The sequence below is a fragment of the Phalacrocorax carbo genome, chromosome 10 (assembly GCF_963921805.1).
Source record: "Phalacrocorax carbo chromosome 10, bPhaCar2.1, whole genome shotgun sequence".
NCBI lineage: Eukaryota > Metazoa > Chordata > Aves > Suliformes > Phalacrocoracidae > Phalacrocorax > Phalacrocorax carbo.
In genome coordinates, this window is record NC_087522.1 from 8,264,114 (window position 1) to 8,282,550 (window position 18,437).

An 18,437-nucleotide genomic window follows, 5' to 3' on the forward strand; every position below is an offset into this window, starting at 1 on the left:
TGTTAGGCCACAAACATTGCTGCTTTGGTTTTGTGCCTCCCTGCTCTCCCCAGTATGTCCAAGCTGAGATACGACTGATAATGCTAAACCTGGCTGAAGTGGCTATCAATCCCCAGCCAAAGAAAAGAAGGACATGGAGTTAGCAATATGAAAGACAGGCCTAAGAAAATCCCCAATTTCCTATTGAGGAAAAAACAAAGCAAGTGTCCTTCAGAAGAACATTGGCTTTTATTCTCTTCCCAAAATGAACAAAGGATGACAAAGGAGTCGAACAATTCAGAAAGGTAGAAAAGATAAAGTGCTGCAAAGTGGAAAGTCAACACTATCATATAGTGGAAGATATTATTCAAGAGCAGATGGAAAAGAGTAGAGGTTAGAAAGACATCTCTTGCAAAAAGTAAGCAGTGGAAAAAGCACACTTAACAGGGCATGTCAAGAAGCAAATTAGCCAAGAAAATTTAAACCACCTTAACAAATTGAGGTGTAAGTATGAGAAATATTCACACAAACGTGTTCCTGAATCCAATATGAAACTGCTTCCTGCACAAAAAAACCTGATCTGTGGGTTCAATAAATGCCTCTGAGATGGAAGACAAAAGGTAATTGAGCAGTTCAGGATATAGCAAGGAGATTAGTGGGACGTAACAGAGATCAGCAGGAGGATTCATTTTGTTAACCTTAGAAATCAATGACCTGGAAAAAGGAATGTTCAGCAAAACGGTGAAACTCACTGATTCAAAACGAGAGTGCAGTGAGTGCAAAGCCAAAGAGTGATTAAATTCAGGTGATAAGCAAGAGTGTGAGCAGATAAGAAGTTTATGCAATGAGAATTATTTATAAAGTGTCCTGGTTTTACTAGGAAATGCATTTGAAGACAAAAATGTTCTGGAAAGGCATAGTATAAAAACACACAGTAAAGCAGAAGAACTTCGGTTATTCTGCAATTGGTCGTGTAAACAATGGTGCCAGTTTGTGCAGTAGATGTGGGGACAAATTAGCCCTTTATCTTAACAGCAGAGCATAAGGCTCAGTGGATGAACGGGTCAAGGCTGAATTCTGTCTTTCATCTCTGGAAAGTAGATTACACAGCCCAAGATGTGAAAACAGTTTCAATTCGCAAGACCTCTATTGCGTTTGCTGGATGCTGTAGGAATTGAAATTGTTTCAGCAAGAGGAAGGTGAGGAACTTCATATTTAAACGTTCAGCATTATTATCAGATAATCAGCCAACACTTCACCTTGATTTTGGAGAGCCAGTGCCAGTTTCCGTGGAAACCGAAGTGCTAACCTGCAGCTGTCACAAAATTGTTTAAATCCTGTAGATCTCAGCTTTGACAGCCCATCAAGCACTACAAATGTGGATTTTTAAATTGCAAGCACCAACATGGGGAAGACAGAAGTTCCAGAAACTTCTTGGGCCTCATGTTTCAGAGCTTGGTATGCTCATCTCCAGCATATGTCATTCCTACAGCGGCACGTGTAAGGAGAGCAGTCGCAGTACATAGTGGGTTTTGTACGAAATACCACAGTTGCGCAACAACTGACACAACTACAAGAGCAGGCTATACTAGAGCACTAGTGAAAGACTTCTCTGGTCCCACAACTACCCCAGCCAAATAAATTTCTAATGCATTTACGCACAGCAGTCCCAGGAGGCAGGGAAGTGATATTATCACTCTTCACAAGAGGCAAAAGGGAGCCATACAGAGATACGGAGCTTGCTTGTGCAGAGGCAGGTGTACGTGCCTGCATAAAATCCAGGATTTAAAAGGTTAAGGAACCATGCAGACCATCTACCTAATCTTCACTCTTTTTACAGTCCACGGAGTGAGTTGAGCACCACATTCAGGCTGCCTTTTACAGACACCAGCTTAGACATCCCATGTGCGTGCCATAGCTGTAACGAGGAGCCTGGGCACAGCACACGCCGCGTGGAGTTGCGATTTGTGGACTGCACAGCAGGTGTCTCCCAATGCACAAGAATATTTCAACTATATTCACACCCCCACGATGGCAGGCGTGAGCCGCTGATAAGACTTTCAGTGAATATTTTTATGCACGCCTCGCGGTGGCATGTAAGCTAAATGCACAACCAGATTCCATAAAAGGTGCATATTATTCACAATACGAGTACCGAAGTTTTGGGCACCACCCCAAGCAGCTATAAGAAGTGACTCAACATTGATCACTATGCACTTGCCCCGCATCTCTCACTGGAAGGCGATGGGTGGACGGAGTGAGCAAGTTTTGCAGGCAGTAACGCTCCTGGGAGAGAGCTTTCTGTATTTTAATCAATGCACTTGACACAACAACACCCTGTTCCACAGTCCCTTACGTCAGTGGGACACACGCTGCGTAATTAGAAACTGGTGGGACTGGCCCATTCCTGTGAATGAAAGCAGTATCATTTCCCTAAAGGAGAGTAACTGTGAGGTTTCAATCTACAATGACTTATCTTAAATTAAGGAAAATTAAGAAGAAAGCAGCCCACAGTATAAAACACAGCTGAGTGTAAACATTTCTTGAAGCCACCTGGAGCTCCCCATTGCTTCAGTGGGAGGTCTCAGAAACAGGGAAGCAGAACCAGCAACAGACACATTCTGGTTTAATAGCTCTACAATAAATAATACAATAATTACAATAATACAATATTCAATTAGGACTCTGTCATTTAAAAATTCTTTTCAGCTACAATTTAGATACAAAATGAAAACAGACCACAGCAATAAGAGCTCTCTTATCTGATCCGCAGCATGTACTTAATAGCAAAAAGTAATTATGCTATAGGTTTTTAATGTCTTTTCAGTTTCCAGTCCTTAATCTATTCTTCTTTCATTATATGCAAAGTACTTTTAATATTTTGAATTAAAGAAAAAAGGGAAAAATAATCTAAAAAACCCAAATGCACTCGCTAATTGAATAGCAATACCCTTACTTTCATTCATGTAATCTTGATAAATTACAGGCTTCCCATACTAATTAACTTTAAGTTTAGTGGATTTCTCTCACCACCCCAAGCTATGTAACAAAACACAGCATGCTCAATTTAACAAAAACAAGCCAATATTGAAACTGGCCAGTTTGATTCTGCTTCAGCAAAGCACTCAAACACGTGTTTAAGTGCAAACACAGGAGCAGACTTGGAGGAGCAGCTCCTCAGGGTGGTGGAAGGGGTCCGACGGAGAGGTAAGCAGCCTTGCTTCTGTGGGAGAGCCCGGTTCTCAGGACCATATCAAATGGCCTACAGCGAGCACCTGCATCTGGAGAGCTGGTGTCTAATGCAAAACCCATTTCTTAGCCCATTATTGGATTCTTTCCACATGCAAATAATTCACTTGCAGTTCACACTTGCAAAGGATCCAGAGTATTTTCATGGGTCGGAGGAGACAAACAGGACTGGTGTACGACGGGCAGCACGGCCTGGTCTCTGCCCAGGTGCGCGCCCTGTGCAGGAGCGTAGCAGCCATGAGGGCAGATCTGTGTTTCTGAACTATCCCCAACAACACCAAGAGCAGTTTCCGGGAAGGTCTGTGTTTGCATGTTGAAGTGTTTTATTGTATTTTATTAGACCTTAAAGTCAGGTGTTTCTGTTATTAAATAATCTATATGCTTGTGGAGCTGATCAAGGTTATAAGAAAGTAAATTTGAGTGAAAACATTGTGGGAAAATAGGAGAGCTGTTACCCAAGGCAGTATCAGAAAGTGAACGGCAGCCCCTGATCCTGGGGGAGAGAGATGGGTCAATATGGTCCCCCTGAGCCACCAGGGAAAGCTTGGATTTTTGTTACAGCTTGAGTTTTGTATCTGAAATTATTCCAGGTAGATCTAGTTGTGATATTTTGAGTTCTTTCTTGTGATTTTTTCCTCCCTCTAACAGCAGTAGGATAGTAATGCTCTACCCTGTCAAACAACTGCAAGATTTCACTTACGGATAAAATTATTCATACTCGGTGAGTGTTTCATATCGCGGGTCCACCTCCGCAGGAGGAGTGAGGCATCCATTTCCCACAGATATCTCACCGCAGATAGGAGTTGCATTCTGAAGTGTCCTTAAGACCAATTCAGGCCACGCAGCTTGGATGGCGGGGGGGTGGAATTTTCAGAGGCAAGTGGATTTGCAAATAGACATTATTTTATTTAGGTTTTATTCTCTTTTCTGTTTTGTTCTTTCCTTCCCTTTGGCTTGGTAATAAGTAGTGGGGAAAACCTGCTTGCAGACAGGAAGACACCGTATAATTAAAGGTAAAGTATTCTATTTAGTTCTTTAGGAACAACATCCTTTTTTGTAATACAGTATGTGAAAAATCAGGTAAGCAGTGCATACATTTTTTATGAACAGGAGGGCCCTCAACTATTACTAATGAAGTACAGAAAGAAAAGACAGGACTCTCAGTAGGGAAATACCATCCATTAAATGCCTCCCTGGGGATCAAATGACACTTACAATTGAGAGACACTAACTGCCTCCTACATTTCAATTGGTACCAGCAGGATGCCTATTTGTAAAGATTTGTGCTGCCTGTACTCTGTTAGTGTAAGATGCCACATAAATATTTTCTGACCTTTGCAGTAGATATTACCCTTTTTTTTTTTTCCCCACAGACCAACAGACTGATTTTACTTTTTAAGACCATTGGTCCTGCTGAAGAATGGGCACAAGAGCAAACATGTGAGTGTGCATAGGCCCACTGAAGTCAACGGACCTGCTGAACACATGTTCTGAATGTTTTCTGATCAGGGATTTAAATACATCACCCTTTACAACAAGACTTCTATGGTTCTTTTTGTGAAAGCGTACCTGCCTTTTACTAAATACCTATCGCCAAAGATCAAAAGGCCTTTGAAATATGTCCCCTAAGAAAAGCAAAAAATGAGAACTTAGAAATTCATTCTTTTCAAAACTGATTAATCAAATGCAGGTCTTTGATCAGTAAAGAAAGTCCTCGATTTCAAAACAATGAGCACTTTAATAGGGAATGGTTACATCTTTCCAGGTGCATCATCCTTGAGGCACATATTGGGCTCTCATGGGTGTCACCACCAGGGCTCCCCAGGACTCTGAGGCACATCTACTTTTTGCTATTATACTACTTGAAAACTCAACAGCTCCATCCCATGTACTAACTGCTGCCTCCATTTGGTTTTCTGGAGCATGCGATAATGTTTGCACTAGAGCTGCCTGTGTTTTTATTTTTTATATACTCGCACACAGAGACATATACATGTATTTGTGCAATATCCACTGCCATTAAAATGAGAAGTGCACAGCAATTCCTTCCTGCAGTGGATTTTACATGACTCCTATAAAAAAAAAAAAAAAAAAAAACAAAAAACAACAACAACAAACAAAAACTCTAGACACAAATAGCAGAGATTAAACACCAATATCAAGGTCTGAGAGGAGAGATTACAGAACCCATATCCGCAGATGTTTGCAGCTGCTGACAAGCCCTGTGATTTAAAGAGCCATTCTCTCATGACATTACAGACAGGCAAATGTCTGCCACAAATAATCATCAACAGATCCTACCTTCCCCCAGATACCTTAGTTTGGATCAAACGGAGCCTGTTCAAAACTTGCCAAGCCCATTACAGAGGTGGCCACGGTTCAGCGACAGGTGAACTAGAACTCTCCTCCAGTGTCAAGAACTCATTGGGGTCCAAGAAACAATGAGGACACTTAATAGCCACGCTAAACCAGCAGGAGTTCACCCTTTGTGCACTGCTCATTTTGAGTTGCTAAAAGATGACGAATTGCCAATGACTTTGGGAGGGTCACAGTGGCAAGAGGAAAGCAACGGATATGTGGTTGTCGTTATTACCAGCCAGCATTCTGCTAGTTTTCACGCCACAGACAGAACACAGACGTGCAAATTAGGTAAAAACAAAATAATTCCTGGGGACTGACTGTCATGGAAGGAGAAACAACTCCAAAGCAAGCTTTTAAATTAAAAAAAAGAAAAAAACATCAGCAATATCAAGACATTACAAAGGGACTTTCTGTCCAGAAAGAGACAGAAAAAGGCATAGCATCCTTTGGGGAAATATCAAAGGGAAGCAAAAAGCATAAAAAGTATGAGGCAATTCTATGGTTTTGGAATTTTCTGGGTAACATCTGTGCTTCTGTAAAACATACTCCTGAGAGCCAAGGAGAAAGTCAACGGTGATTACGGTAATCAAAGTCTGCGTACAACATTACAGGGAGTTTTCAGAAAAGGTGGGTATCGTCATTCTCTAGCAGTGACACACAGCGATCTAATCCTCCTCAAAGCGAGAAAGCTAATGCACAGGCAGTGAGAGGGGCGTGAATTCCCAGCTCATTAGTTCCTCTGCACTTGTTTTTCAGGTAGATGCTCTCCCATGCAAGGTGCCATTAGCCTCAGAGGCCTGCCCTCCTCCCGCCGCTCCAGCTGTGCCATGGAAACACTCACTAGGACTTGTCCACCTCCCTGCACTGGATCTGCCACATTGAGCACACCATGGGAGTTTCCTAATTCACATCAGTAAAATCCCTGGGGCCAGCTCACACCAACCACTTGGCCAGTTCGCGCCAGCCCTACTGATGCTGCCTGAACAAAAGGCATACACTCTCATGCAAATCCCTTCTGCCAGCAAATAGGAATGGGCAGCAAGCTCTGGCAGAGAAGCAGAGGAGCATCTGGATCAATAGTATCTTCTGTTGGCTCAGCTGGACCTGCAAAAGGGCATCTGTCCAGGGCCTCGCTGTGCTGAGTAAAATAAGCTGCTTCACACAAAGGAATTAGGGCGTTAGTTGATGTGCTGTCAGTTCACAGCCTGGTTTACTTGCTACTAATTGTTTACACAACCTTTGAGCCAACCTTCCTGTTTTCTTCCCCCTCTTCCCTGAACAGCAACTTTACTATCAGTAATTCAGGCAATATAGTGTCTCCTGGGTACAATGAACATACAGAAGTCCCCTTGCAAACCCCACATATGCGGCCGCTGTTCTGCTCATTAACAGCAACATGTTGCAGTGTTCGAGCCAGCAGAGAAACTTGAAGGAAAACAGAGCTGAGCAGCTCTGTTAGACACAGTTAACAAATGTACAGCAGGTTTGTCATTTTACAGAGCAGCACCTCTCTTCTGCTCTATCCCGGACTCTTTGGGAGACCTGAAATACCAAATACTAATACATGTTGGTCTGCGCTGTGGTCAACTCTGGTTTACACCACCCATGAGTCTAAAAAAATGTGCAACCCAAAAATGTTAAACTCTTAGAGGATCCCAGAATCGCAGGATAAATCAGGCTGAAGGGGAGCCCAGGAGGTCTCTAGTCCAACCTGCTACTCAGAGTGTCAGCCTGAGGTCAGACCAGGCAGCTCAGACCTCTGTCCAGTTGGGTCCTGAAAACCTCCAAGGGTAGAAACTGGGCAGCTTTCCTGGGCAGCCTGCTCCACTGCTGAGAGTCCCTATGGGGAAAATGGGTTTCCTTATACTCAGTATGAACCTCTCTTATGACTATGCCTGCTGTCTCTTAGCCTCCCACCACACATCCCAGTGAAAAGTCTCGCTCTGTCTTCTGGAGCCTTTATTGCCAAAATGCTTTTTCTTCCCAGGTGCAAGACTTTGTATCTGTCTTTATTGAATTTCATATGGTTCCCACTGGCCGTTCAGCCTATCAACATCCCTCTGAATGGCAGGTCTGCCCTCAAGCAACAGAGAGGTAGCACCCAGAATTTGGCATCACCTGCAAGCTTGACAAAAACGTTCTCCATCACCTACTCCAGGCCCCTGGTAAAGGTCATAAACTGGACAGGCTCCAGGACAGACTCTGGAGTACTGCACTTGTTAGATGCCTTTGAGGGTGACCAGGACTGATGAGCCAATCATTTTTCTAATCCACTGGGTCGTCTGTCCATCCAGAATGTAATGTCTCACTCTATATAGAGGAGTATTCTGGGAGACTGTTGAAAGCCTTGCTGAAGTCAAGGTGAATGGCACACACTGCTCCACCCTCATCCACAAATCCTGCTGTTTTACCATTGAAGGCAATCAGATCAGTCAGGCATGTTTACTCTTGGTCAACCTGTCCTGACTGCTCCCAATCCTTCTCCTCCCTGTACTTGCAAGTGTGTCCCAAGAGGAACTGTTACTTGATGCAAAGGCTATGGAATAGTCAGACATCATCAGATATGCCCGTTCAGCAGCACCAACCACAACCAAGTTTAGAAGCATCTACAGCCAAAGCATCTCTGTTTAAAAGATATGTATTATGCAGCAGATGTCTGGTGCCAGAGTGAGCCCTCTCCTAGCTGAGCAGGACCTACCAACTAATACAGTTCAGTCATAAGATTTGATGAAAAACTTTCATCAGAAAATCAAACTTGAAAATAGTTCATGATCAGTGCTAAAAACAGTAGATTAGGCAATGAGTGCATTTAACCAACTGCTTCAAGTCAAGAGACATACAAAATAACTTTTTAGAAACCTTCCTGTTACTGTAGAAGTTGCTGTTTCTTATATAACATCCCAAATTTTGATGTATACTGGGGCACGTTCTTAGTGCTGTATAATTTTAAAAACAGATGGGTCTTGTTTAGTTCCAAAGCTCTTGAGTATGTCATTTTTAAATACAAATCTGGAAAATTTCCACCTAATTTATGCCTCAAAGTTAGCATGATTTCACAGCAGCTGGATCTGTTGCAGTAATTCGTACACTCGGCAAACACAGGCTGTACCTACATACTCACATCTGTCTTCAGGAGGGATACAGACCCATGGAATGCAAATGTTTCATCAACGTGCACATGGGACAGCATTACTACTTGCATTAGATTTTACTTGGGGTTTTAAGACAGACTATGCCATTACAGATTCACATTCAATTCCTTATCTATGCTGCACATGCCACGCTTCTGGAAAATTGCTGTAGAAATTTTTCAGAATTTACTTTCTTATTTTAAGCAAGACCATTTTTTATATTCCTTTAGCATTATAACCAAGTGCCTTAGTACCATCTGTCGAATTACTCACATGGAGCCATAAAAACATACTAAAATAATCTAATATGCCTTTTATTTGCTGGTGAATGCCACAATTTAAAATATTTCTAATTCAGATTTGACATGGCTAATAATCAGCACTCAGTATCAGAAGACAAATAAGTATTTTCTCTTTCTAATGATATGCAGCACTGTAACTTTTCAAAAACTGCAATGTATATGTTATCAGCTCAGCACTGAATCTCACAAGTCAAAGTTTTGGAGCATGACATTGCATTGTTCAGATGTGGGAGACCCTGCAGAGCCACAGCCACAACATTTTAAATGTGATATATTTTTTAGCCTAGAAATACTGGAGATATATGTGGCTATATATTTTTAAAAATTGTTTCCTTTCTCCTGAAAGGGAAGAAAGATTGTTAAGTGGTTTTATTGTGGCACAGAGGGAATCATATTGGCTCTGAAAGGAAATAACATTGCAATCAAAACGCCTTCAGGAGTGCATTGAGGATCCAGTAAGCTGCACTGAAACTATTCCTCAGCTTTCCTCCACAGATTCGAAGAGGATGAGCTCTGGTGCTCTGGAGGAGTCAGAGACACCACAAGAGGAGAGAGGAAAACAAGGGTCCTCACGTGTCAACACCTTAAAGTCAGTTCACCTGCAAACCCGCAAAACATTCTGCAAGTTAAAGCACTGATAACCACACTTTACATTACTCTCCTCTCTCTAATACCTTTGTATATAGCATTTAACACTAGGTTCACTGTCACAGCTTAAAAGACGACTGCCACACAGACAACCTGACAAGAAAACAAATATGTGGCTTTATTTTAGGTGACTTAAGAGGAAAATGAACATAATATAACATTTCTAGCTTTTCTCATAAAATTGTGCCAATAGTGCCTGGACGTTTTCAGAAGCCCAGAGAGCAAGCAAGGCCATGGGTGCTACTGAAAGCCAGTGAAGCTCGAGGGGTCCTGCGAGGAAGAATCCTAGCTCTGCTTTTCAAAGTTGTCTTTGCAAGTTGCCACTTATCAAGATGGCTTTAACGAAGTGAGTAACCCAGGACTGCATCACTGCCAGAATTTCACTTCTCTGTAACGCACCTTGGCAGTCCTTTGTCCTTGCTAGGGCTTTTATAATGACTCTGTTATTAAAAAAGGCTGCCAGAATACCATGTTAATTGTATCCTTTCAGGCTATCATGAGTATCATGACATCCATGTCATTTACATGGTATCATCCAGTATCATTTGGGAGCACTACAGGCCTGCCAGTAACTCGGGACAGGTAGTACAGATGCTCTTTAGATCACAGAGCTCTACAGACAGACAGTAAACATACATGTGCATCCAAACATTTATAAGCATATGATAAAGTGCATGTTCCACCTATCTCTACCTACTCCATGTACACCACAGATGAACCCTCCCAGCCTCTGTTCTAATATTCAAAGGAACAGAGGTTTTTCTGCAATACTGTAAATGGTAAGGACCTCTAAGGGAGAATATGAATTTCCAGCTTGTTACACACTCTGTGCAAAGTCTCCATTAAAAGCAGTCACATTGGGTCCCTCTCTCTTGTCCCTGGTTAACTCAGCTATGCTACTACCTCAAAAAACTGTAGAGGCATACAATGGATCCAGACATCGCAGATGGAAATGGCAGCTAAGTAAAGCACTTCAAACCTACCTCATCGCACAGGGAACTCCTGTGTAGACAATCCTTAGTCATCATTGTTTAAGGCCAAGTCAGGGATTTTCATACACTTCCTCCTCACTCCTTTATATGTACTTTCATTCAAAGCCCAAAACAGAAAGCATTCACAGGTTTGACACATCATTGTAGTCACATAATTTCTAAATAGTCTTGTGTAGTTCAGACAAAATTGGATTTTTCAGAACTTACACTGATGTCAAAGGACTCAAAAGAGAGGAGGAGGCTGGTGGTCAGCAAGGTAAACCAGGGTGGCAAAGAGGATAAATCTGGTATTCTGAATAGCAAGCTGCTGGGCTGGTGGTGGGCCACAGCAAGGAAGCATGTCACCTTGAGAGGCACATGTGTCAACAAGAAGTAGTGGTCCCTAACCCCTGGTTCCCTTATCTGTTGTCTCATGTGAGCCAGGAACTGCAACTTGCTGCCGATGACAGTGAGATGGGCTGTGTTAACATGTTTTACACTAGACAGGGTATTTCATAAGCAAGATGAACATTGAGTAAATAGGGACAGGCTGCAAAGCCCTCCCCTGTTTGTTATCTAGAGGCTTCCCACACTCCATACATTAAACAAAGATCAGATTTTGCATTGTTTGAAACCACTCACAAAGGTGGTCCTCCACCCTAGATCTCTACCTCTTTCCAGTACACCACCACCTTCTGTTTTTAATCTTGAAATGGCGTGAGTTTTATGTGCCTTTGCAGTTCTGTTCTCCAGTGGGAATCTAAGAAGTTGAAATAGTGCCGAGAAGCGTGCCTTCACAGGGGTTTCAGCCCAGGTTTGAAGACTTGTGACATTCAAATGGATGAGAGAAACTTTAGAGAAGTGTCTGAACTTCGGGTTACTCTTCTGAACTGCACTCAGTCGCCAGCCCCTAGGGAGTTCACCCATCATTTTTAGAACCTTATTAACTAGACCTTAAAGGAAATAGCTATAGATTTTATTCAGCAGGGGCATTCTGCCATGTGGAGCAACGCTCTCTGCATTCATTTCCTTTTCTGCAGTGTTCCAGTATTGCACATTATTTAGGCATCAGATCTGAACACAAATAATTGTATAATAAAAAACAGTGACTCAACAGGTTATTGCCACAATAACTCCTACATCTCCACTGCGTACAGTTAGCTTGGTAGCTTACCCCACTTAGGAAGCAGATGTAGGCAGTACCATTCCTAGTCACTGTGCACTGTTTATCATCCACTAGACAGAAGTGCACGTCGCTCAGTCAATGTGTTATTGAGACCATAGGGCGTGCTCCAAACTGAAGGAGGGGAGAGGGAAAGCAGGCCTGTGCTTATAACTATTGGTAAATTCTTCATACACCTCTCTCTAATGTTGCTTCTCCCACTCTTTATTTTGCAGTTAAATGCAGAGCTTATGCAGGGGAGGTAAAGCAGGTGCAAGCACCTCCATCCCATCACACTCTTCACTGTTGTGTGTTCTCCTTCAACACCCTCTTCCATTTGACACCATATCCCACAGCCAGAGGGATGGGGCCATCATTTCCTAGTCTTCCTTACTAATTTCTGGAAGGTTCATGAAATGACACACGAGGAAAGGAAGAAGGAAACCATGGATTCATTGATATAAACACTCACGTTACACCTACAAGTTTGCCACAATTCACGTGGGAGAACACAGACTCCCAACTCCACAAAGAGATTGTGCTTTTAAAAGTTTGCATAATTACAGAGCCTAACAACACTGCTAAATTCATGCAACGTGATGGAAAATCCCATATCTCTGCATTCCAGCTTCAGCTATAGTTACAGCAGACTGGAAAAGACTGCTCTAAGACTAGCAAATAACCTAACAGTTTTTCAGTATAGTCACCTAACTCTCCTCTTCTGTTACAGTATCAAAGTCTCTGCAGTCTACATTTCAAAGAAAAAGAAGGAAAAAACTAACAGTGAGCTAGGGAGGTCGCCAGCATGCAGAGCAAACCTATGTGTTGCGGCGATTCTCCCTCTCTCTCCGGACACCTCAGAGGTCCTTACAAAGCCCCAGGGAATTACACAGCCACGAAAAGGAGCAGGACTGAACGCACCATGTGTACAGGCAGCACAGGCACCCCTGAAATCACTCTTCACACAGCCATTTCTGTTCGTTTGACTTTTTAGCGCTCGTGAGTCCTCTTACCGGAACTCATTACAGCTCATTGCAACAGCAGCCGCTCACCCTGTCACATCTCATCGCACCAGAGGAGGCTGCCCTTTCATCTCTCTGGTTTTTTAAGCTAAGCTTTAGCACATCAGGGGGAACATCTTTGAAATCCTCACTGATTCCCACTGGAAACGGTGCCAAGCGAAAGAATCATTTCCCACAGACATTTTCTTTCCCCAGGGCCACAAGCAGACTCAGCTCAGCCCTGCTCACAATGTCATCTAGAAACAAAACAAGCCCAAACCCCAGGTCTCCTCCTTTTCCAGCAATATTTTCTGGGTCTGTGCAGAGCAGAAAACCCTCCCGTCCCAGCCACAGCTGAAGGCACAATGATGGTAGAGGGCAGCAGCAGAACTACCCAGGCAGCTCTGACAGCTTTTTGAAGCTCACTTAGCCTCAACTTGGACATTTTAGCTCAAATTCTGTGCCAGAGTTGAGCATGAGATGTTTATGGTTTGGTACTGTGGGCTGGAGCATCCCTGGAGTAGGGTGCCCCCAGATATAGGCTCTGTGCTCTGTCAGTTCCTGGGACGGGCCAGGCCCCGGTGATGAAGCAAGTCTTCCCTTCGCCTGTCATCTCAGTACTTTCCATTTTGAATTAGCATTGAGAAGAAATATTTAGCTACAGCAACGAGCCTTGTCTCATTATCTGTGTGGCCTTTTTGATGAATTATAAAGAGCTCATGCTGCTTGCTAAGCATGTTACAGATGCCATGCCACAGGCAGAATGTTTTTGTATTTTTGTTTTAAGTGAAAGAAATATTTTCCAGAGGTTTTCTGTAAATCACAGAATGATCTTTGTGCAATGTGGAGACTGGGTACTTCTGCCAGCTTGGGAACACTGGTACAACACTCCTGCCAAGCATGTACTGCAGATTTTGTTTTAGGGAATACGTGATCATTCTCTCTATCATGTCTACACAGCCTCATAGTCAAACCTTTTATTTTTTTCACAATATTTAATTTGTCCTCAAAGCACCCCTGTGAGACAAGGCATTTTGTGATGCCCCTTTTTAAAAGGAAAACTTTAAGATTTGTATGGATCACAAAGAGATTTAGGTCCTTAAGCAGAAAGTGGAAGCCTAAATCCCACTGAAATGAACCAGAGATAAGCCCTCAACAGGACTGAAATGCTTTAATACTTCACTAGATTTCTGCCTAAGTGATTTGCCCAAGGTCATGCAGGACATTTGGAAAAACAGATCCAAACTCCACAGTTTGCTCAACAATTACCCTCCCTGTAAAGGATGGAAATTTAGTAATTTTGCAAGGTCATTTGGGAAAACAAGACACACCTATTACATTAGCTAGCCCCAATGGGCAGCGGGTATCTTTGGCTGGACATAACATATCAATGCAACTTTTCTGCTTCCCAGTTTGTTTGGAGGTGTCCTGGAAATCTCAGCACAGGACTGCATTGTACCCGGCTGATGTCACCTAGAGCAGGGCAGAGATTTGAGCCAAAATCCCATGAGTTCCACCCAGTTCCTTAACCACAAGGGCAGTCCTCCCCACGTCATCTCTCTTCCCTCTGGGGAGGTCAGGATGAATAAGCGGTGCCTTTTCAAACACCACAGAGAGTGCTTGATGTGGTGGGGCCTGAATTGACTCTTTCAGAGTCCTTGAACCCCTTCCATCCTCATAGAAAAATAAAAATCTTCACATTTTTTTGTTTTAAATTCAGATCTAGTTACTGCTGAGCTCCAGAAGCAGCATGTACACACAGGAAGCTTTATGCATCCCTGACTGGTGTCAGGCAGAAAGTAAATTATTTATGAAAGCACTCCATGTGATATTTTATCTTGGATTTAAAGAGGCAAGAGTGATGGGAAGGATAGTTAAAAAAAAAAAAAAAAAGGTAAAAATGCACTCAAACCTGAGTCTTTTAGTTTTGCTCAAGATCCACTCCCTGCTAAGACTGGTTGCACAGAAGCATAAGTATGATCTCATCTCTATTTACATGGATAATTCCATTCACTCCAGTGGAGTTGCTCCTAATTGCCACTGATTTATACAGGATAAGAAGCAGGATTTGTCAAAAAGTGTTTGGTGCTAGCACTTTGGGGCTGAGGGGGTGTTTGCAAATGCAAACCTACTTTTCCTCTCACCGTCTGATCCACTTGTAGCTTTTCATTTTCCATGCACAAATTTCCTCAATCCATTTCTTAAATTAGTAGTAGCCAGACAGCCCCAACCAGCCGTTGCTACCCAAAATAAAATTACCTCAAATACTGTGCTGCTGCAAAAGGATTAAGATCACAGTGGAACAAAACTGACAGCAACAGCCCAAGGTTTGCTAGGTGTCATTTCAAATCAAATATTTCTAAGTGATTATGGCTTAGAACAAAGCCCATCACCTTAACCATCACCAAAGGTTTAACCTCTAAAAGTACACTAAAGGCAGGTTTTTGAAAAGGACAGGTAAGAAGTCATTCCTTGAGATCAAGCCTCCTTCCTCTATGGTACCTGCATATATAGTAAGTCTGGCTGGAATTTCACAGAGAAGTTAAATGATAAAACACCTAAACAGCTTTTTAGCATGTCAGGGTCAAGCCACTGAAGCCAAGGCACAAGCATGAGCCTCACGCAATACATGATATGCATCAACTTGCTCACAATTTCAGGAGACCACTCCAGGGACCAGATTCCAGTTTGCTTCTCTCCCCATTGACATGATAAATCCATATTTCAAACCTGGGTTTAGATCTTTAAACCATGTGCTTTTGCAGGGTTCTCCCCCAAGTCCATGGTTAAGCAATAGGACTGTGCTCACACTGACTGCAGAGTTATAGCTGCCCTCAGTTCTCGTGAGATTATTGTGTCTCCAATAACATCTCCTCCTCTTTCATTGTCTAATCCAAAAGTATTATTAAAAAGTAAGGAAAGAAAAGAAGTTGAACTGTATGTCATTATACATTCTGCTACACATGGCAGGCTTTACACACACACAGCAGCAGTGCAAGTAATACACCACCTGGAGACACAAAGTGTTTCATCTGGTCCCAAATCCAAGATCGATAACACCTGAATAAAGGCTCCTGGGTTGGCATCACATACAATGTCTGGACTGGCCCCAACTTTGGGTTTTAAACGTCATAGTCTGTGATGTTTTACCTTGTTCAGACACATGGTTTTGTTTCAAGGCTTTCTCGCAACACAATTGATATATAATTATTTAAGTGTCCTGGGGGAAACCTAAGAGTCTGGTATGCTCTTTTGGTCATGAGCACCAGCATCAGCAATCACTGTGCTAAAAAAAAGCTCCTGCCCTTGACTTGGTTTCAACTTTCATTTCAGAATGAGTGGCACAAACCGCTGTGCAGAGCTTGCAATGTACCCAACGAAGTTATTTCTTTTATTACAAAGCTGCTCCAATCTCATATGGAAAAACATCTCTGTATTTCTCAAACTGCTTTGATAACTGAGCTGGTGCTGAATTTTTCACAAGTCAAGAGGACGTACACAGGTTCAGACTCTGCCTCACAGCAGATAAACGAACTATTGGTCTGGCAAGGGCCTTTTCAACCCTACAATAAGATGAGCTACCCGGGCTGGAGTATCTATCCCTGATGGACAATTCAGCTGGATTCTGAGGACACGGACAAAAAAGCCATACTTCCTGCCCATTTACTTCTTTGGGTCCACCTATACTGTCAACCACCAGTGTCTCTTCAGTGTCCTGATCATTTATACCCTAGAACTGCACAAGAAAACTCTTTCCTCCTCCTTAAGAGAGGCTACAATAAACTGTTATTAACTTTAATTTTGAATTTCCACTCTTTCACATCCTTTAGTGTCCGCTGTGATAACTAAACTAAGACTTCTACACTCAGAGGCCCAGAGCTTACTTTCCTGCTCTGTTTTGTGCAGTCATGCAGCCATTTACACTTTTGTGTAATAAATTTAGGGCCATTTATCCCATCAAGGTGGATATGACACTTTGTTCCAAATCAACCCCAGGGTGGGCAGGCAGAGCATTCAGCTCTTCCTTCTCTACAACTTACCAAGCTACCATAAGGCAGATTTGAGCATGCTGGCAGAAATATGAAATTTCTGCTGTAAAGACAATTTTTTGTATCTCATTAGCAGCTCATAACTGTAGAATTGTGATATAAATCCAGTAAGAAACAATATTTTAATTTTAAAAATCACTAGCATTTAAAACAAGATTCTGCCAGTTGATGTGCATAGATTTTTCTTCCTAGTTTCTTAATTTATTTCAGTAAGATAGCGTTTATTTCTGCTGCTGTACTCAGATCCTGAATATGAAGATTTTGACGTGCTTGCTCCTTTCTCTTTTTTTAAGCTGCATAACGAATGTTACTGCCATGTTCATGACACCATCTCAGCAATAAGGCCACATGGTTTCATGTCAGCATAAAAACAAAAAAAGGAAAACAAGATAAACTTTTCTGTAACATTTTCAGCAGCTGTTACCATAGTAATAATTCATTTCACCAAGCCACCAAACATCATTTCAAGCATTGTTCCAAATGCCTATAGAAGTAGCAGCCATCAATAACCTTTTTCTATAAAGCCTCCCAAAATTGTCACAGACCTGTCTCTTATGTTATTTGCTGAAAGCAGAAACAAAACAATGAGGGCTAGAAATAGCTTCTCTATTAAGATGGATGGATGCAAGGAGAGGTAGACATGAAAAAAAAAAACCAACCAAAAAGTGCTGCATCTTTGTGTGCCCAGGGCCTAAGCTTCCCAAACAGTCAATGATGCTGATTGTCAACTCGAGATATGTCAGCACTGAGGCATCCAGGATCCTAAACAGGAAAAGCTTTATAGACCAAAGCCAGCTCTTTTAATTGTCTGAAACGTGTCACCTACGGGGCAGTATTTTGTAAAACCAAGCAACATAATAAAATAATAGCATTTTTCACTGCTGGAAGTTTCTGGGCAGGTTTCGGGGGATGTAGTTAAGCAGAGCATAGGGTAGAGATCTACCACTCACCTTGTTTTCTAGTACTGCAGAGGCACAGGAGTAACTGCAAATAGAAACATAGTCCTGGTGGCAGGACAGAAATCTAGTTATGCTGTTCACCTGCAGCCACAGAAAACTGAACCATCTACCCAATTTTTTATTTTTTTTTTTTCTAAGTTCACTGGGATTGCAGGGTTAGAGAAACAGTGGGGTGGGCAGCAGGCAGATCCACAGCACCTGACAATACTTGGGGGAAGGAAAAATTCCTTCCCAATTCTGAAGGTGGAGATTGCTTTAACTTTGTATATCTTCAAAAATGACCATAGTTTACCAATCTGCCTCTCCAGCACGCCAAGAACCATCACTGAAGTCCCAGCATCTAAGTCTTGATTTCTTAAACCCCTGTAATATGGTTTCTGGAAGCTCCTCCTGCGACAAAGAACTACAAAGGGGAGTTGCACCTCGTCAGCTTAAAAAGAATGCCACACATGCACACTCATTCTCAAGTATTATTTTTGTAATGTTCAGAAAAGCTGTTTCCCCATAAAAGTTTACTTCATGCGAATTCCAGGGCAGAGATATGTAGAGTTAAGTACACTTCTAATACATTCCTCAAATACAAAGCGCTCTCATTTTTCTCTTATGTTCAAACACCATCAGCACA